General features: G+C 50.5%; 1 protein-coding gene and 1 long non-coding RNA gene across 3 annotated transcripts in view; both read left to right on the top strand.

Annotated features, from left to right (window-relative positions):
- Window positions 1–1330: 1330 nt before the first annotated feature.
- Window positions 1331–5688, top strand: LOC109145753. Its single transcript, XR_002047415.3, has 2 exons — window positions 1331–4556; window positions 5297–5688. It is a non-coding gene; the product is annotated as an uncharacterized LOC109145753 (long non-coding RNA).
- Window positions 5689–7282: 1594 nt separating this feature from the next.
- The window catches only part of HDAC4 (histone deacetylase 4), a 175475-nt gene continuing 161884 nt past the window's right edge, over window positions 7283–20873 (top strand). The window contains exon 1 of one of the 2 annotated variants that reach the window (XM_039554556.1): window positions 7283–7393. The gene's annotated coding sequence lies outside the window, so the exon portion shown is untranslated. Of the gene's footprint in view, window positions 7394–7913; window positions 7955–20873 lie in introns of those variants that run through there. The other variant, XM_039554557.1, reaches the window with a different exon arrangement.

Raw genomic sequence — 20873 nt, 5'->3', positions numbered from 1 at the left:
GCTCCTGATAAGGATGAATCAAGGTCCATGTGCCTCATCTCCTCGGATCATAGTGTGAACATCCTAAACCAATCCCAGTGCAACGATGCACACACATCCCCTTGGATCTAGTCCAGGCTTCCATGGGTTTTCTGTGATCTGCTGTGTTTCAGAATGGGAAGTCTGCCTTTTTTCTTCCTTTTTTCTAGTCCAGGCTTCCATGGGTTTTCTGTGATCTGCTGTGTTTCAGAATGGGAAGTCTGCCTTTTTTCTTCCTTTTTTCCCTTGTGGAACCTCCTGGTCTTTCGCAGACCTGATCTTGCCTAGTGATCCTGGAGGAGGGAAGTAGCTCTCCTTTCTGCCCGTGTTTTACAGTCACACACACAGACATTTCCAGGGCTGCAGAGGTTTTGACTCCCCTGACCTCTCATCCCAATACATTCTAAACTTTATTTTTGTCAGTAGTGGGCCAGCACTCACTTCTTACATTTCTATTAAACAACGTATCTGCAAATGAGGGCCGGATTCCAGAGTCCCACCCAGCTCCTTGACAGGGTCTGAGTGCAACCCTTCAATGGCTTTTCAGACATTCCTCTCATGATTTCGATGCCACTGCTGCTATTCCGGACACTTCTGCTGGCACGTCCTGCTCTACTGTGATGCTTTTTAAGAACTCGGTGAAGGTGCTCGTAAGGAACGTGAGTTTTCAAGATACCACATTTAAGGAGCTTGCATTAGGAAAAAACTCCTTGCTCCTTGATGAGCAGACAGAGAAAATTTGAGGTATTTTAGTGCTTTCTAGTGGATTCCAGTCCAAAGCTGGCTAATTTTGGTTTTGCCATAGGAAAGGGAAAACAGATCGGCTGAGGTTTTGCCAAATGCAAAGCACAGGTGCCTTTTAATAGATATTGGTATTCAGGAAATGCTGTGACCCACATGAAATGAGATTAAACAGCCCTTAGAGCAACAGAACAGAGGGGAGAAAAACTGGGAAATTGAAAGGTCTGTGCAATTCTGTCCCCACACATCATCTATCAGTGCAACTTCAGTCTCAAGTGCTCAAAACCGTGAGGTCATCTTGGTACCTTATCACGAAGGCAGCAATTCAGTGCTCTCCAGAGCTTGGCTTCTGGAGTGCCGAGCTCTAAACCACCTTGGTGCTCTGCTGCTGGCCCCCTCGAAACCTAAGCTCAGATCATGGGAAGATGATTTAGAAGGAAATTCTTTAGTATAAGGGTGGGCAGGCCCTGGCACAGGGTGCCCAGAGCAGCTGTGGCTGCCCTGGATCCCTGGCAGTGCCCACGGCCAGGTTGGACAGGGCTCGGAGCAGCCTGGGACAGTGGAAGGTGTCCCCATGGCAGGGGGGTGGGACTGGCTGAGCCTTAGGGTCCCTTCCAACCCAAACCATTCCATGATTCTGTGCTGATACTCCAGAACCCAAACATTCCTCAACCCTCTGTGTATCAGCTAAGCACGTTAACATCCTGCCTGCTCTGTCCTCTCGTGCACCCTGCCCACCCCGCTGCTCAGTGCTCCGTCTCTGCAGCAGGAGGGACACTGTCCTGCTCCACCATGGCCACGGTCCCTCGGGAGGAGGAACCTGTCAGGCAGAAGAGGGATCTTGGCGGGCTTGGGTCCCCCGTTCCGTGGTTGCGTGCTCTGAGCTTGAACGCGCTGCAAGGCCTGGGCATCTCCACAAACAGTGCAGGGACTCTAATTCAGCTCCTGAATAGGAGAGTGGGTGGTGGGTCCCTGGTGGAGGGCAGAACCTCCCCACCCGCAGGCCTTGGTGACAAGCTGTACTGAAGGCTTGCTCCCGTGCCCAGCGCTCCCTGCCTCCGGAACACCCCGAATCCAGGCTGCTCCCTGTGCTGGCCATTGTGGAGCCCATCCTGCCACATCCTGACCGTGCTTGCACGCTCTCCCAGAGAGCCCTGGGCTCCCTTCCGGGGGCTGCCATTGTCGGCTCGGCTTTTTATTCCAGCTTTGGCCCAAAGTAGATTGGACCCGAGACAGGAAAGACTCCAAGCACAAGCTCTGCCAGCTGCTCCTCGTCTGCAAAATCTAAAAGTTGCTGCTCCTTGAAACCAGGCATTTTTATTTGCATGAGAAAGCTGGAGCTGAGTGTAAGATAGTCTGTGATCTGATTTTAAAAGAAAAGGATAAAAATAAGTCTAATTGTGTTCTCGTTCTGCCTCAATTTAGCTGCTGGCCGTTCTCCTTTGTGCTCCCCGCATTTCTGGAGAGCTGGTTGACACTTATTTAGGTTGGCACAAACTAAATATAACCAAGTGTGTGTGAAAGAGCACGGACTGGGTCACAGCTTCCAGAGCAGCAGAAAGAAGCATTTTGCCTTAAAATACGAAAATCCAGCTCTTCCGAGACAGCTCAATGAAACACACACAACCTGAACAAAAAGTAAGCGTTCCATTCAACTCCTGAATGCTGCTGAAATTTTTTTTTTGAATTTTTTTTTTTTTTTGCCAGCTTTTACAGTCCACAGCCTTCTCATTCAATCTTGAATAATAGCTTTGAATCGAGCTGTAAAAGCTTCCGAAGTTTGAAGTCTTTTGACAAGTTAATTTAGCTGTATGGTAAAAAGTTTTTCCCCCAGATAGAATAAAGCCATCATCTCATGAATGTAGTAGTCAGCCAAGGGAAAGAAAACACCATTAGGATTAGAAATGATGGGCTTTCTGGAGATAGTTTGTGGTTTAGTGTAATCTACTATCAATATTTCAGTAGAAAAATATCCTACTCGTCATTCAGCTGCAAGTCAGTATCTTCATGTAAAACCAACACCCAGGGGCCAGGCTGCAAATATTTTCATTTCTAGCTTGTTTTTTTTTTTTGGTCACGTTTTTCTTACACTTATGTAGATTTTAATTGGTTTTCACCCTGGATGATGTCTTTTTTGGTTGCTTTTTTTTTTTTTCCTGGGTGAAAGAGACAGAATAGAAAAATGGATCCATATTTCCTCTAAGGTTCCCACTACAGAGAGACACACCCCACATTATTCTCCCAGCAGCTGCCATGGATGAAAATAAATATAATAAATTGATACCCATTTCCCTTGTTTTTACCATTAAGAATCAGAAAATGAGCACTGATAAACGAAGTGTATCCAACAGTTACCCTAGCCTTGACTTCACAAAGATTCCATATTTATTTTAGACTTACTTCTGCTTTTTATCTAAATTTAAGCCTTAAGCGTGCTACTAAAATTGACTGAACCAAAAAAACAGTTGAGGGGGGAAAAGAGATTTCTGTCATACTCTTAATTCTTCAGTGTAATTTAGAGGGATGATGACACGGTAAGAACTTTTGGGCAGTGGTTTGTAATGGCCCCAGAATAATTTTTCTCTCTGCAGTAGGAATCCTTGTGGATCCCTTCCAAGTCAGAATGTTCCATAACACAGTCGAGAGCATAGCTGCTAAACAAATAGGAAGTTTATACAAATCCAGAAAAATATTAAAAACAAACTTCAGCAAGGAGTTTTATTTTAAAAGCGCATTGCAAAATGACCGCCATAACAACCCAGTGTATCTCCATCAGCAAAAGTAAAGTGTAAATATGGAGAAGAAAGCAAACTTTACATTGTGACCTTCATTTTGAACTTCACTTGCTCTTTTTTTCCCCCCAAGTGGGGGACAGGGACTTGCTTTTGCCCAAAACAACAGCAAGAACTTGTTTCTGAGAGTCTGGCTCGTAGTGCTTCAGGATTCCAGCTCTTCAGGCCCTGAGTGCTGCAGACTTGATGAAGTGTCGGGTGTGCAGCCAAGCTGGGGAACGGCTCCTGCAGCCAAACACAGGCGTGGGGGGCTCGGGAGTGGAGGAGAACCCCCTCGTTCTGCCTCACAGCTCGCTCTGAGCCACACAGGGCTGCAGCAGGGTAAGGAAGAGGTGTGTATCTCTGAAAGAGTTGTGCAAGGAGAGGAGGAGGAGATCCAGCTGAAGCAAAATTCACCAGGATTAAAAAAACCCCCAGTAACAACAGAACAAAACTCCACAACAAAAGGTATGTTGGGGCAGAACACAGGAGAGGGGCGATGTAAATGTAACACTGCCTGTCCCATCAGAGCTGCGTTGTGAGTTTGGGGGGCTTGATGGGGTTTTTACTCCAAAAAGGAGTAAAGCAGTGTGCTGTGGGAAAGATGGAGAACAGGGAATGGGAGGTTAAGCACAGAAGGGTGATGGGTGGGGCAGGAAAACCAAGGGAGGTCAGTGATGGCATTTGAATGATCAGGAGGAAGAAGAGGAAGCCATCACCAGGCTGGAAATTGTGTCTAGGCTTGACTTTCTCCACAGAACCAAGTGGCACCGGCACTTCTTTGGTGTCTAGGCTCCAGAGGAAGTTCCTGCTGGCTCTCTTCCTAACTTTATCCTCCTTTTTTTTTAGGCTGTGGAGTGGCAGGATTGGAGTGGAAAGCTGAAGCACCCTATTTTACTTTCACCAGCTCCCTGTGACTAGTGAGGGAAATTAGCTGGAGTGTTGTGATGGCTGTTTCCTGCTTGAGAACAGAAAAAATGGAATCATTCCTGACAAACAAGGAGTTCAGCTAAAGATGAGGTGGAGGTAGGCGGGAAGTTCTGTAATTGCTTTTTATTTAAATCTTTATGAATTAGCTCTGCCAGGGTTGGATTTTTTTTTAGATTTTTATTTTCTGCTTCAACTGGCTTCTGAGTAAGTTCTTCAGCTACAATTACAGTAAAAACAGACTATATACAGCTATAGCCAATATGTTGGGTTTAACTTGTAGCAAGGAGCCTTTCCCTCGTGAATCTCTGAGGTCTAATTCACACGAGCAACGACAAAGGTTTAGTTTTCTGCCATTACGCACAGGTTAGCCTAGACTGGGTATTAACAGAGACATGTACTCACACCCACAGCCACAGGTACGGCATCAATCAAAACCTGAAGGTAAAACTCACACTCCATGGCAACTTTCAGGGCACAGCTTGCTCCTCTCGTTTCCTGTTTCCAAACTGCTCCAGCAGTGCAGAGAGGGAAGGCAGCTGGTGTGGCCAGGAGAGTGCTCTGCACCACAGCCCCCAGCTCGGCTGGGGACACAGGTGGGGCACACCTACAACCTGCAGTGACCACCGGGGCAAAAATACTGGTTGTAAGCCATGTTTAAAGGGTTTGGGACAAATCACCCCCCAGCTGCAGCAGAAATGGGGACCACAAGGGAGGGCAGATGCTCACCTGGCTGCTGCAGACGTGTCCTATGCCAACTTCCAGCAGCAGAGCTGTTGCTGTGACAAATACTACCTTGCCTTGGTAACCTTCTAACCCCGAAGCCCTTCCACCCACAGGTCTCCTGACACTCAAAAATAATTTGGGAGGTTATTTATACACATATTCCCCCATCCCTCCGAGCACACAAGCTGGCCCCGAATAAAGAGGGCAGAACAACCACGCGAGGAAGCCCAAAACCTCACCAGCCAAAGAACAACAAACAAGCCCACGAGCCCAAAGAAGCTGAAAATGAAACAGAAAGGGCTTCAGCTTTAGGCAGAAGTGGCGTTCTTAGTGCCAGTGGTGCTCTCAGGTGTGTATTCCAGGGAAAATAGCCCCAAACTCCCGGCCTGCTCCAGGGCAAGCCATGCTGCTCGTGTGCTCGAGCCTAGACCTGTCAAAGTGTAATGGTGGGAAGCTGGCGGGAATAAATTGTTATCTTAAAATTAAAGTAAGATGGAAAGCTGAAGTTAACGGGATGTTTTTGCTGACGGGACTGTCAGAGTCCACCCCCTGCCACGGGCAGGGACACCTTCCACTATTCCAGGTTGCTCCAAGCCCCAGTGTCCAACCTGGCCTTGGACACTGCCAGGCATGGAGAAATTATTGATGGATCATCCTTGTCCAACCCCTGTCCCTGCACAGACAGCCCACCAATCCCACCCTGGGCATCCCTGAGAGCACTGTCCAAACGCTCCTGGAGCTCTGGCAGCCTCGGGGCTGTGCCCATTCCCTGGGGAGCCTGTTCACTGCATGAAAAAAAAAGCAATTTTAAGGGTTGGCTCAATATGCCAGGGATTTGTATAAGGGCAGCCCTTTCAAATGAAAATTTAAATGCTAAATATCTCAAAAAAGGTAAAAGAGAAGAGGAGCGGTGTATATACACTACCACATATATGCAGATTTTGAGAGAGGGACAAAGTTGTTAGCAATTCCCATCAGGTCCCGGAATTTATGTAAATCCAGATGGCTGAACGACACGAGTTCATTTTTTTTTTTTTTTTTTTGCTTTAAGGAAAATCTGGAAGTTTTAAAAACAATTTAGCCAGAGCCAATTAATCAAGCCCACCAGAAGCGTGCTGGGATGGCTGCCTGCGAATAAGGAATGTCATGTTTCAGCTTGTCTTAGGCAAGGATGGGAAGAAACTCCTTGGAAGCTTAGCAGGAAAGTCTCCTTGCCATCATCCCAGGGTGCTCCAAGCCCCAGTGTCCAGCCTGGCCTCGGACGCTTCCAGGGATGCAGCTCTGGGGATAATGGGATAATGGGATAATGCATCCCAGGCGGGATGTTCCCATCGGATTGTGTCCCACAGGTCCCCCCAGATACACTTGGGCTTCCCCTCATCGGGAATGCTCGGAGCAGGACCCGGGGAGCTCTGGGCAGCGGGCGAATGGAAGGTGAAACAACGAAATATGAGTTTTATGAGACGAGGTGTGTCAGTTCGATGGGGTAATTCCACGTACGGCTGAAAAATCAATTCAATGTTCGATGGTCGCCGCGAAAACACGGCTAGTGGGAAGCGCGCCGGACAACTCCTTTTTGTTTTTATCTGTCTTTATTTATTCCCTCTCGGCAATTCAGGCAAAGACGTTGAGCCGTGCCCTGCCCTTTCTGTCCTTTATCCCTCGCTTCAGCTGTTTGCCGTTGCGGACGACACCTGAGGGATAAAACAAAACAGCCCACTCGGGAGCGGCATCGCGGCTGCGGAAAACCGGAGGGGGGGAAAAAAAAACCCGAAGTTTCACGTTTGGCTGCAATACCGTCGACACGGTATGGCCCGCATTTGCTGTGGGCTCGCAGCCCGCCTCGGTGGGGCCGGGACCCTGCTCCTGCCACCCCGATCCTCAAGCCCGACCCCGGCGAGGCCGCGGGCTCGGCGCCAACATGGCGGCCCCCGGCCCGCCCCCCGGTCGCCATGGCGACGGGCCGCGCGCCACGGGGCGTGGCCGTGGGCGCGCGGGGCGGGGCCCGATTGGCTCCCTTCCCCCCGCGCGGCTATAAATAGCCCGCGCCCGCTGATTGGCCGCGGGGAAAAAATGGTTGCACCACGTGACTCCCCATCTAAAAAAATTTCCAAGATGGCGGAACCCGTCACGGGCTGAGTCCGTCGGTGGCGCGCTCCGCGCCGGGGGGGCCATCGCCGCGCAGCTTCCCCGCCTCGCCCGCCGCTCAGGTCAGTACGCGGCGCTCCGCTGCCCCCGAGCCGCGCCGTCCCCGCCGCCGTGCCCGGGCGGCCCGCGGCGCGGGCCCTTTAAGGCCGCTTGCCTCCCCGCCCGCCGGGCTCGCGGCGCGGCGGGGCCGCTCCCGGGGGCCGCTGGTCCGCGCTGCGCCCCGGCCGTGGGAGGGGGCGGTGACGGGCAGCTCCCGCCGCCAATCGGAGGCGCCCGCGCGGCGGTGGCGGGCGGATTTGAGCCGCGCGGCGCCCCAGCCCGCGCGCTGATTGGGCGGCGCGCCGGGCGGGGCGGGGCCGCCGCGCGCCATCAGCCCGGCCCGGGCGTGGCGGGCGGGGTGGGCGGGGCGCGGGGGGCGTGACGGGCAGCGCCGCCGCCCACTCAGCGCGCGGGGCCCGGTTTTTGTGAATGGGGCGGGCGGGGCCGGCGCTGCTTCCAGCCCCGCCCCCTGCGCGCCCGCCCCGCCCCTCCCGGGCGGCCGCGGCTCCGCCTCGTCCCCCCGGCGGCGGCGGCGGCGGCGGCGCTCGGTCCGTGCGGGGCTCGGCGGGGCGATGCGGGCAGCGGTGAGTGACCGGCGGAGCGAGCGAGCGCCCGGCCGCGGGCAGCGCCGCGCGGGGGCCCGGCCCCGCGGTTCGGCGGGGCGGGCGCGGCCCTGCGGCGGGGGCGACGCCCGCGGCGGGGCCCTGCGGCGCCGGGCGGGCCGCGGCCCGGGGTCGGTTCTTCCATCCTCTCTCCCCCCGTGCCTCCTTCCCTTGTCCTTATCCTGGGAATAACGCGGGACTTGGGGAAAGTTTGTGTCCTCTCGCCCCGCTCCCCGGGGCTGCCGGGCTCGGCCGAGGGCCCCGCGGGACCCATCGTCTCTTAAAAAAAAAAAAAGCCCCAAAACGGCTTTTTTTTTTGTGCCTGGGAGGAGAAAACAGGGGGTGCTGCCCTCGGCAGCGCGGCGCTCTCGGGGAGCCCGGAGGTGGCGGTGACAGGTCCGAGGCCCAGGGCTGCAGCCTCGCCGCCAGAAGTCCGGTTTTGGGGGGCCGAGGGGGGACAAACCTCGTGTGCCGCCGCGAAACCTCAAGGCTTGGCTCGCACGGGGCGAAACGAAGCAGAAAAAGCTGAGGTTTGGGGCTGGCGGAGGAGCGCGGAGGGAGGTGTTGCCCGGCAGCCGCGTGTGGGTTTTGCTGCAGGGATTTATCAGGGAAGATGCTGCGCGATCCCGGCGCTGCCCCCAAAATGTTGCCCGCGCCCCAGATGCGGTGTGCGGGGTGTTGGCCGGCGCCCTGACAGCCCCGCGGAGCAGATGGATTTACATAACAATAATTTGGCGCTGTCAGAGCTCGGCGCTGGGCAGCGTCTGGAGGGGAAGGGAACCTGCCCTTCGCTCAAAGCACTTGCGTAATTGTGTTGTGCGCCCACTCCGCGGTAGTGGAAGGTGCTGCCTTCGGTGGGGTTTTTGCCTGTCAATAGGCTGTTTTGGCAGATTTGCATAAATTAGGCTCGTCACCGCTAACGCCCGTACGAGCGGATTTCATCTTCCAGCCTTGCCTCATATTCCAGGCTGGATTACAGCTCTGAAAACGCTCCCAAGGAGTGGGGATCTGTGTCGGGAAGGTGTGGGTGGATTCAGGGTGTGAAAATGCCTTGTAAAACCCTGGGATGGGGCGTGCGGCGAGGCATTGGCTCTCTCCCGTCTTCCCCACTTCTTTCCCACCAGGCAGCTCGGTGCCGTGCTCGTTTCCCACAGCTGCATCCCGTTGTCCTCATAGCGCTGATTTGAGGCCGGGGAGATGGAGCAAGCATTATTTTGGCCCTGGGAGCCACAGCGAGTGGATAATCCGCTGGCCAACGCGTTTTGATTTACTGGCATTATGCCCTGTCAATAAATGGGACTCGTGCTGCATTATTCCCTGACCTCAAAGTGCTTCGCTCGGTGCCAAAGCTACCTGGAGTTAATTATCTGAATTGTGCTTTTTTTTTTTCTTGTTGTTGTTGTAACGGCAATATTTTTTAAAAGCTAAGGAGCTCTGAAGTTTATATAATAATCTGGTTCTTGGCAGGGTTTCGTGGTGGGGTTTTTTCTGTGTGTGTGTGTGTGTGTAATGCGGTCGGTCGCAGCACTGAGTTTTAATCGTTTCTGATGTTTCCAGCACCACTGTTCGGAGTTCTCAGCCTAAAAAGCTGCCGTCGCTGCTCCGCAGCCTCGCTGGAAGAGTTGAGGGCATTGAATTAAAGAAAGCTCAGCTGCTTGTATACAAATATACAGCAATTACAAGGCAACAAAGTTATTGCAGAACCCTGCTGTCGCCATGGCAACACGCTCACTCAATTACATTTGGAAATGTAAAATGCCACCCAGTTAGAAAGAGTAAGTTTTAGCGACTGCAGATTTTCTGGATAAAGTGAAATGTGGAAGATGCAGCTTTCCAGGATTCTCTGCTTTTTCCTTTCGTCCTTGGATGGCATGTTTTAGCATGTGCATCTGACAGATTCCTGGTGTTGATATTAAGCTGTGCTCTTGCTGGTCTAAACTTAGGGAAAAAATACATTTAAATTTTCAAAATTTTAACTTTGCCGCCCTGGGGGTTTTTTTTTTGTTTGTTTGTTTGTTTTGCTTCAGGACTTAGCTTTAGAAAGGATTAGAAAAAGCATTTTGAAAATCAGCTCAGAAGGCCAGAAGAATTGGTCATTTGCTCAGCGGGATGGAGGCTTGTATTCCCTTGGGAGGAGATGTTTGTTGGGCAGTCTGTGTCTGTGTGCTGCCATCTCCTAAAATCTCCTAAACAGACTATCCTAAAGTAGAGGAACACTACCAGGTGTGAATTATCAAGTTCTTGAGAAGCCCAGGGAGTGTCCAGGGTAGGAGATAACAGGTGGAGGATACCAAGATTCTGCTGTGGGATGCAGGTGAGCTCCTTATTGTGGAAATTAGTTTCACTTTCTTGCTTGCCTTTTGATGGTGAATCACTAGGAAAATAGAAAAGGGCCAGGTTGGACAAGGCTTGGAGCAACCTGGGATAGGGGAAGGTGTCCCTGCCCATGGCAGGGGGGTGGAACAAGATGGGTTTTAAGGTCCCTTTTCACCCAAACCATTGTATGAGTAGATAAAACCAGTAAAAGTAGTTTCTTGCATAATCTTTGTGCTGGTGAAGATGCAACTCTCTGCTGTGCTTACGTTTCACAGGTAACGTCCTATTAATGCAGGAAAGATAAAAACCAACAGTGCAGTAACAGCAGGAAAAGGTAAATACAAGAAAAGGTAAATACAAGAATGAGGGACTTTTTAAACTAGCAAGGTGTTTGCCCAAATCTTCAGGCGCTTGAACTCCAGCCTGCCTCCTGAGCCTTGGAGCACCTGGCTGGGGAGGTTTGCAGGTCCCATGGACCTGTGTTAGCTGAGGGATGGTTTTGGGTGGAGGCTTTGCCCAACTGGTGAGGTTGTTCTGCTTGCACCACCGGCCCGTGATGTGCCAGCCTTGTGGTTTGCCCCCTCCTCGAGAGCAGCAGCTTGAGCATGAGTAACTTCAGCCCCCATGGTCAGTGCCTGTTTTTCTCCCAGCCTTCTGCCATAAAATCACGGAATAGTTGGGGTTGGGAGGGACCTTAAAGCCCATCCAGTGCCACCTCCTGCCATGGGCAGGGACACCTCCCACTGTCCCAGGCTGCTCCAAGCCCCAATGTCGAACCTGGCCTTGGGCACTGCCAGGGATGCAGGGGCAGCCCCAGCTGCTCTGGGCACCCTGTGCCAGGGCCTGCCCACCCTCCCAGGGAACAATTCCTTCCTCCCAGGGGCAGAGGTGGAAGCAGAGGAGCTGCCTGTTTATAGCTTGCTGAAAAGCTGGAGTTGAGTCTTCAGCCTTAAGTCCCCTTTGGCACTGCAGGGGTGAGGAGTAGGGCTTGTTCAAAATAAAGGTTAAAACTGCCTGTGGGTTTAGCTGAGTTTGCCCTCTTTATCTCTCTTTCAAATGCTTTGTGCTTTCCAGGGAATAGACCTTTTAAAGCCAGCTTAAGGTGTATCTGTGATCCAGAAACTTGGTGCAGGGACTGAAACTTATCCTCAGGGTTCATTTGCAGGTTTGGAATCAGGGAAGCTGCAGACCAAACACATTGCAGATGAAGTGTTGAGACTAAAACTTGCCCTTAAATACGTAAGATGGGATAGAAGCGAATATTTCAGGACAGTTTTCCTTCATCTTCCAGCGTTCCTCCCATGCTGGTGTGCCACGCTGTACCTCTGTAAGGTCACTGGAACCCATTGTCCCCACGTTTTGTCAAGGTCACCCTGGGTCTGTGTGGGTTAAGTGATGCTCCCTTCAAGGTTTGAGAACCTGAGTGCTCACTGCCCAGCTGTGCCAGCTTCATCTTGGGGTTAAAGCACTTCTTTGGTGTCCTCCTCCAGCTAAAGAAGTGTTTGTGCGCTCCTTGGCACTGTGTATGTTGTATTTATATATAAAAAATGCAAACCCCAGCCCTCGGGACTGTATTTCCCTCGTCTTGTACCCATGGTTGAGTACACACAGAGGAGTTCATTTGCTCAGTGGGATCTGTTGCTTGCCTGTTCCAAATGGCAGAGCTTGTCCCAAACCACAAGGAAATATTAATTGAAGATGTTATTGGGCCACTGGTAATGACATTTGTTAAATATTTGCCAAGTATTCTTCTTGCTGGCTTCTTTAGCGGTGTCATATTCTACTTTCTTGCTCTGCCAGTTCACCTTTAGCTTGTTTCCAGTTACCCCATCGCTTTTCCGTCATCCTTTTCAGTCCTGCTACCTAGTGTACGTGGGTTTAGATTTTATCAGAGTCCTGCTGGAATCCCTTGAGTTTGTGCTTTTGTAAGGCTGTGTTTCACTGGGCAGAGAAGCTGATGGGATGTGTCTTGCCGCTGAATGGACAATTGCTTTTCAGTTTTGAGCCCCCTTCCCTCATGGATAGCTTCTGTCTTGCATGTACCTTTGCTTCCAGGTTCCCCAGCATGCCAATGCTCCAGAGCAGTGGAAGGAAACAGAGCAGTGCAAGGTTCCCCTCACTTGCTGAGCTTAGAAGTCTGGCTTGGGGGGGAAAAAAAACCCCATGAAAATATGTGTGTTTGCCACAAATAGCTGAAGCTGACAAACAGCAGAAACATGAAAGCTGTCTGCTTTAATAATTAGAAATGTGACAATATTGGAAACCAGTAAAAGGGGTAAATAGTCCTTTAAAATATTAAAGTAAAAGCTGTGTGTGGTGGGGGAGGAAATGGCTGTTAGCATTTTGGTTCGATTTACGTTGCCTCATATATATATATATATATATATATAAAACTATATATGTATATATAGCCTATATTGAATCCTTGGATGAGGGAACTCCTCAGAGCCCTCCTGTAATTAATGCCACTTGCATTTTGATTGTGTTATGCACAGCCCCAAAGTGGGCCAGGTTTACTTTCTCCTGCAGTGGACCGTGTTGATAAGGCAATATATAACAGATGATTCATGAAGTGCTGCTTGTCATTGCCAGGGCTGCTTGAATAGCGAGCAGATTTTGGGCAATGCTTCTTCACCGGAAAGATTTGGGCAGTTTAAACTGAGAGGAGGAGGAGGAGGAGAGAAAAATCTGCACTGTATTTCTGGCTGTCTTAAAGGAGCTGCCTCACAGCATTTAGAAGAAGTTTGGGGGGGGGAGAATGGGTGAAATAAAGGGGGGTAGAGAAGCAGGAAAGCACACGGAGGTTGCATAATGATGTTGAAAAAGGGAACAATTAGAAAAAGACTGTAAAAATCTCTTGGAAAGCTTCCGTGGTTTTCCCTTTGCAAGGAATTACAGCTTGGCCTTCCCCTCTGAAAATTCAGGCCTTTTTCATGGCATTCAGTACTGGGCATGTCTTGATCAGCTTCATTTTTTGTAGTTCATTTTCATATTGGATATTACCTCAGAGAAGTTTGATTAAAATGTGCTTCAAAGAGCCATCTCCCAGTGCAGAGGAATGTGTGTTGGCTCATGGGCCTGGGCACACTCGGCCCTCTGCCCTTCTCCCCAATGGCTGAACCTTTGTTCCTCACATCAGAAGCATTTAAACCCCAAAAAGCTGCAGTTTGAAAACTGGATCTTTGGGTCACGAGAATCTTCTTTTTAGTTTGGCCAAGATTAGGTTGTCTTAATTTAGTTTGGTTTTCTAATAACAAGCCAGTTATATTATCTATCTATTTATCTATCTATCTGTCTGTATCTGCTGGGTGCAGAATTGTATTTTAAGGGTTTTATTTTCTGCCATCACAGGATAAAATAACGTGCAGAGGCTGAGCATCTCAGCCTGGCTTTTGGCAGCACAGCAGTGTGTTGTTTTAAATGTCTTTTTAAGCGTGTCACTCCTTCATTCCGGGGAGCACCGACATCCAGTTGAACTGAACTCCATGTATCTTTCATGAAGAGTGAAAAACCCCGATATTTCACACGTAGGAAATAATTCACTTTATTAATTTTTCTGGAGAAGTGGCGCTTTAATGAGGTGTCTGTCAGCGAGACTTAATTACAGTTAAATTCTGTGAACATTAGCACACTGTGTCTTGTTCCGTGTAAAATGAGCTTCCATTTGTCACGTGAGAGCGTTGGTTTGCTGGTAGAATTGGTGCTGCCTTCACTTTGAGGAATAGTGGTTACTCATAACTGGGCTCTCACCAGTCACTTCACCTCCTTCTCCTGCCTGGAGTTTCCTGATGTGCTGCAACAGCTTATGCTGCCTTTGCTCAGGGAAAATGATGCTCAGGTTAGTTCTGGGGTTCTGCTGGACAAAACTTTATCTCCAAGGGAAGGGTCCTCCTCAATGTGAGCCTGAAGCAAGGAATTCATCCTGGTGTGTGCTGTTCCCAGGAAGTTACATTTTTTTCCCCCGTGGGAGCTACAGTTATCTAGTTCTTGTTACTGTCCGTTGTGGATTCTGGTGAAATCCTCAACGCAGGTGGTTCTCCTGGAGAGCAAAAGTAATTGGGCTGCCTTTTGCTGCAGATTCATGTGCACGTGGAGTGGTGAGATTGGCTTCTCTGCTCAACTAACGTGCACAGAAGTGAAGAAGAATGGCATTATTCACAGCTTTATGGCAACGAGGATTCTGCAAACTGGAACAGTGTGTGAGTTTTAGCCTTGGGAGCTCAGGGCAGGGAGAAGAGAGAAGGAACACGGTGGCAGCGGGCAGGTGTTTGAGAACACTGGTTTGGAAGGGGGTGGGATGAGATGGGCTGCTGGTCCCACTTTGGATGCAGTGGGTCCAACTGCAGACAGATAGGGATGCAAAGATCATGGAGTTCCCAGGGAGCACTGGAAGGGGCAGAGCTGTATGCAGACTATCCCTCAGGAGGGGTCCTGAAGGAAGAATTTGGGAGTAAAACTGAGCTTTCCTGCAGGCTGGGTTATATTCTACAGCTCTGCGTATGTGCAACTCATTTGTTCAAATGAAGAGAGTCGTTTCTCCAGGCAGCAGAGACTTGCAATAAAATAAAATCACTGCCCCTAGTGCTGTGGGTGAGTCAGGAGAGGAGACCTCTCCAAGTCACGGCGTGACCAAGGTCACCAGGACGGTGACACGGAGCTCGGCCTTGTGCGGCACAGCGGGGTGTGCGTCCTGCTGGCAGGCCTGGCTCATTTCTTCAGGCTGCTTGGGGAAAAGGCAGCGCAGAATGCTTTGGAATAACTCAGAGGATACTGGATCATGTTTCTTGGGGAGGTCTTGCTGGAGGGGATGAAGGCTGGCAGCTTTTCTAAAGCTGGAGAGGGCGAGAACACAGTGAAGTGCAGTTTCCTGCTGCCTTCCCGGGGAGATGGCGCAGTCTGAGTGTGGGTTGTGCTGCTGGGGCATCTTCAGGGGCAGGGAAAGAAACAGCTCTGGCTGAGGTAATGGTTGGACTCGATGGTCCTAGAGGGCTTTTCCAACCTTAATGATTCTGTGAATGTGAGCAGGATCTCTGTTGGGTTGTTGCAAAGCTCAGCCCTTCTTTGCTCCCCGTGCAAAGCAGAAAGCCTGGTCCGACCCTGCTCTTCCTGCTGTTGGTCAGCAAACTAGCCCCTGGATCCTGTGCTCCTGAGCCCTGCTGTGGGTGGGAATTGCTGCATGGATCATCCAAGTTCTCCAGTTTTAGGGCTGCTGCTGCTCTTACTCAGCAGGGCAACGAGGGCCCGGGTGTGTTGGGTGGTGAGAACGCTCAAACTTGGTGTCTTGTCCTTGCTGTGTGCTGAAGAGGAAGGCAAGGCAAGGGAAAGAGGCCACACAGAGTCAGGTGTGTTGGGATGTGGTGTTGGATGTCCTGCTGAGTGACCAGCCCTTCCAGTGGGCTGGGACAGGCACTGGCTACCGTGATCTGCGTTTGCCTCTCCGTTCTTCCTCACCACTTGATGCATGTGAACCTCCCAGAATAAATGACTCTCCATATGGATTCTGTTGTGCATTTCTCCTACCCAAGACAGATCTCCTATTTGAATCAAACAGCAGTGCTTTGGTTGGGAGGAAATGTTCTTTACTTATTTATTTCCACAACTGATACCTGCTGTCAGATCCTGGTGGGGGCTGAAGGGATACGTTTGAGTCAGGACTGCCTCTCACAAGATATTGACCTGGAAGCATGATCAAAGGAGGAGGGAGAGGACTAGAAAGGAGTATTTATTCTGATTGTACATGGTAGGTATCTAATGCTTCCTTGGGGGCTGTGTTTGCCTCTCGTTGTCAGGCTTTTCTTCATCCCCTTGTTCATCCCTGCTGCCTCATCTGCTCCCTGTGCCTCGGATGGAGCCTTCGAGGATGGGATTAATCATAACAGTGAATGAAATATTCAACATTAGGAAAAACACCTCCTGCTTGAAGCTTTGCAAAAACCACCAGCTCGTGACAGGGAAAAGTAATCTGAGTTTTTATGTTATAAATTATCCAACCTGCAGGAAAGCTGGAGACTTCTGGGTCGGTGGACAAAAAGGCTTGATGTGATTTCAGGGCAAAGTGTGGCTCTGTCCCTGGCTGCTTTATACCTAGGAGAAGATGGCCTTGTCACTGCAGTCTTGTTCACAAGGACATTCCGTGAGCTGTTGAGAGTAGAAAAAACTTTTACTGTGCAATTTTCTGAGCCATGCCTGCAGATTTTGGGTGGATTTGCACAGATTGCACGATCTTGTTCATCTCACTTGCTGTGTCTGGGTGTCTCTGCTGCTGTTGCCTCTACTAGGTTGTGTTGTGTCAACAGGAAAAGGTGGTGGTGGTAGCTGGTGGAGCTGATTCTGTTATTCTATAATTGCACCGAAAACAACAAGCTGTAGTAAAAAGAAGGCAAATACTGGTATTTAGAACTTGAAAACCACCTCTGACCCCAGAAAGATGACGATAAAGCTGGGCAGGAGCCTCGCTTTGTATATAGGGGCACTTCTCCTTGTCTATGTTGGTGGTTAAGGGCTTGTTCCAGCACCTGGTAAAGCCAGCACGGATCTCCCCTTTGCCCTGAGCTGGCTGTGAGTGGTGACCCCAAATTATAAATGTTCACGTGGAGCCAAGGGGGAAGCTCTGGGCTCTCCTGGGCCAGCACAGTTCTCTGTCTGGACTTTCAGGGTGGACATCAGGAGGAATTTCTTCCTTGAAGCAGTTGTCAGGTATTGGAAGGAGCTGCCCAGGGAGTGGCAGAGTCACCATCCCTGGTGGTGTTCAAGAAACACCTGGATGTGGCACTCGGTGCTCTGAGGTTGGAGTTGATGACCTTGGAGGTCTTTTCCAGCCTCAGTGGTTCTGTAATCTTGCCTGGTTCGTGGCACTGCCGGTGTGAAGAGAGGGGGGATCAGATCCTTCTCCGTGCAGAGGGCTGCACACACACACAGGCAAAAACAGTTCCTTTGCTGGAGAGGGGACTGGTGTGGCAATGCTGGGCTGAGCCTTGTGGCCACCCAGGGCCCGTGGTGCGTGCAGCTGGGAGAGCACTGCAGGAAAAGCCCAGGGGTCAGCAGTGGCCCTGGGTGGCAGCCACGGAGCTGCACCAATATTCTGTGGCCACCAAACCCGAGTGTCCTCCTGTCAGCTGACAGCATTAGAATCACAGCTGAATTCTGTTTGGCACCGAAAGTGTGCTGCTTCTGGGCTTTGCTCTAAAAATGCTGGTCTAAAAATAAACTGCTGTGCAGGGATGCTGGAAGCAGGGGAGCAAACGGAGAACTTGTGCACGGAACATAAGGCTTGGCTGACTGCAGGGATGGGATCATGGAGCAACACCAGCCCTGGCAGCAGCCAGGCCGAGGCAGGAAAGTTCTGCACGGGGTAGTCATTCCCTGGGAAAGGGAGGAGGAAGTAAGGGAACTGAGAGTGGCAGGTAGACATTGAACTCTTCCATCGGCCCGCCGGCGGCCGGGCTGCCCCACTTCAAAGGGAGCGGGCCATAAAAGCCCAAACAGCAGTTGGGTGAGGAAAATTGCACCTCAGATATGAGATCCTGGAGTTTAACAGCTCAGCCAGGCCGGCCTCGTGCTGGTCCTGGTAGAAATGGGAGTTTGGACTGCGCAGGCAGTGCAGCAGGAAAAAGCACTCATGCTGAATGAGGTGGCTACCTGGTCTGGAATGGCAGCAAACCCCAGCAGCCTGAGCCGTGCAGGAATGAGAGCATCTCCTTACCACCCTCCTCGGGACAGGGATATCCAGTCACTGTGCACTCTCCATTCCTCGATCTTCCCAAGTGCCAGTATGAATGACATTCTCCACATTCTTTCCTTAGCTGGAAGGAGCTGCTCAGGCCTGGAGGTTGGGAGTGCTGCTGGAAGCTCTGAGATAGCTCAGGCTTTAGCTGCTGGGCTTCCTCTTCCCTCTGCCGAGGGTATTCCCGGTGTGGGATGCCCCAGTCCAAGGAGTTGGATATGGACATCTGAGCCTCCTTGCTGCCTTTTTGCTCCAGTAAGAAAAATCTTCAGTGTCTGCTTTCGCTAGAGGAATGTCTAAGAGGAGCAACTTAGACTATATTTAAATAAATAAAAAAAAGCAGCATATTCTTGGCAATAATTTAGACTTTTGCTATAAACTGTCTACATTCCCTGGGGGATGAGGTCTCCTTTTGAGAAAATCTGTTCTGGATTCAGCATGTTTGACAATTTCTCTGTGTGACTACCTTCAGGTTTTTGTTTTGGTGGGGTAAATGAGCACAATAACGTGTGTGTGCTTCTAAGTGCTCAGCTTGGGGGTTTCTGTCTAATTTTTTTCTTTTAAATATCAAAACCCTCTCTTTAGGATACCAGGACTGACAAGGTTTGCGTTCCAGTATTGCAACACAAGGTGTTCTCTGTTTCAGACTGTAAATATTTATCTCTTGTCAAAGCAGAGCAGTTACTATTGGGAACTGATCTGGCATGTGAAAAGGTTTTCCTTAAGGAATTTGTTTCCTTTTATTTACAGTGTTATCGTATATTTAAATTCCAGGGCCTCAGCATATAGCTCTGAGGCTCCTTCCTAGCACTGGCAACGAAAATGGGAATTATCGCAGCCTCGGAACAGGGATAAGGGAATTCTGAGCATATGCTGGAGCCAGCCAGCGAGTGTGGCTGTGGATCTGAGGCACACACAGGGACAGCTCCTGGTGTTCTCCTGCCAGGGCGGTGCTGGGGCTGGCTGGGATGGAAGGAGCAGGGATTGAGCTCAGGTGAGCGCAGGTGTTTCCTGGGCTGGGTTATTCCCTCTTCCCGAGGCTCTTCTCTCCTGGAGCAGGCCCTCACAGCCCCTGTCCATGTCTGTGTCTCTCCTCCCTGCTGGCAAACCTGCTTTGTCAGAACCTTCCTGCAGCACTGGGAGCCTTCCCCAGCCATCTCCCATTGGATTGCTCTCTGCTGTGTTTGCCACAGGTTTGGGGATGGGTTCCTGCTCCTGGGAATCCCGGAGGCCTCCCTGCTCCTGGAGAGCTGGAGCCTGCTTTCATGTCCCTGCAGCGCCTGGCATTGCTGGGGAGATCGCTCCTGTTGTAGTGTGCTGCACGTGGGAGGCTTATTCAGCCCCCAGAGGTCTGGTTTTTGTTTTTTACATCTCCCTACCTTCGCTACGTGCTTATTTTTTGATGCTGGCGGTTGCTTGAAGTCCTCGATGCTCTTCCCTGCGTGCTGGAATCTCAGAGGAGCGGCCAAGGGCTGTCGAGGAGGGTGCAGGTTGTACTGTTTTCCCTCTGCTAGGGAACAGCCTTGCTGAATGGAGTCAGTTGTGGAGGCCGAGTTCAGTCCCTGCTGTGGCAGGGGGAGAGCTGCTTTTGCTCTTGCTTAGCAGTGTGCAAAGTGTGTGTCTCAGACTGTAGCCAGCACTGGCCTTTGAGCTCATCTCGCTGATTCAGAGGTGGTAGGCAGATAAAATGGAGTGAAAATAAGAAATGCTTTCTTTGCCTCCGGTGCTTGAATATACATCTGTTTATTTCACACGTATATACTTCATATGTATGAAAACAAATCATGTCTATATTTAATATTTTCATCTCTCTCTCTCTCTCTCTCTCTCTCTCTCTATATATATATATATATATATATGTATTTCTGCCCAGTGCGTCTGTCCAAACCCCAGGGGCAACAGATGGATGTCCAGGGAATGCCTTTATCATCTCCTGAGTTTATCATCTGCTATCAGGTCACATCAACTTCAGTTCTTGCTCTGTAATCTCTGTCTCCGGGGATGCACATTCAATCCACCCTTTATTTTCTCCTCTCTGACATCTCGTGTGAAATTTGCTGCTTGTGGCTTCAGGGCAACAAGCCCTTTCCTGGTTTGGGGAAGGATTTGCGGCTGGTACTGGATGCAGCTTTTCCAGGGCGGTTTATGGCTTTGTGGAGAGTTTTTAGTAGTACTTGCAAATCAGACTACGAAAAGGTAAATGGCCAAAGTTATTCATAAACACTGTGATAGTCAGCGTGGAGACTCTTAGAATAGAAAGCTTTGTTCAGGATTCCCTGGAGTGAGAAGTAAAGCTGTCTTGGTCAAAGGGAGCTGCTCTGTGTGGATTCGGTGCTGGGCTTATCTCCCTTGTTTAATGCGATATATTTTAGCAGAATCAAAGTTGGTTCTGAGTGTTACTGGCAGAAATGGCAGCCCATTTGCATATTTACTGGCTTCTGGGAGTCTAGATATGTCAGCAGCCTCTGCTCCTTTTCACTCGATCTTATCTCTCCATTCCATTTCAGGAAAAAATTCCTGCAATCTCCTTCCCCCCCGCCCCAGCCTTGGAGTGTGCTTGGCATGCCGAGTGCTCTGAGGTAATGGGAGTCGCGTTTGCTTTGCAGTGGCCCCGCACTTTGCTTGAATGTAGAACGGGTGCTGAAATGTCAATTTTCAGCCGCCTGACATCCAGAGGAGGTGTCTGTCTGTCGGAGCGTGCCGTGGCTGTGCGTGGTTTCCTTCAGGAAGGGGCTGCACTGGCTGGAGGTGGCTGCAGGCATTGGCTGTCAGGCCATGTTTTTCCCCCTCTGCCATAATGTAACTCGTTCGTCATTATGTTCGCAGAAACACAGGATCGTTTAGGTTGGAGAAGTTCTTTAA

This window comes from Corvus cornix, chromosome 7 (assembly GCF_000738735.6).
Source record: "Corvus cornix cornix isolate S_Up_H32 chromosome 7, ASM73873v5, whole genome shotgun sequence".
NCBI lineage: Eukaryota > Metazoa > Chordata > Aves > Passeriformes > Corvidae > Corvus > Corvus cornix.
Note: the sequence above shows the minus strand (reverse complement) of the source record. Positions and strands in the feature narration are given on the sequence as shown.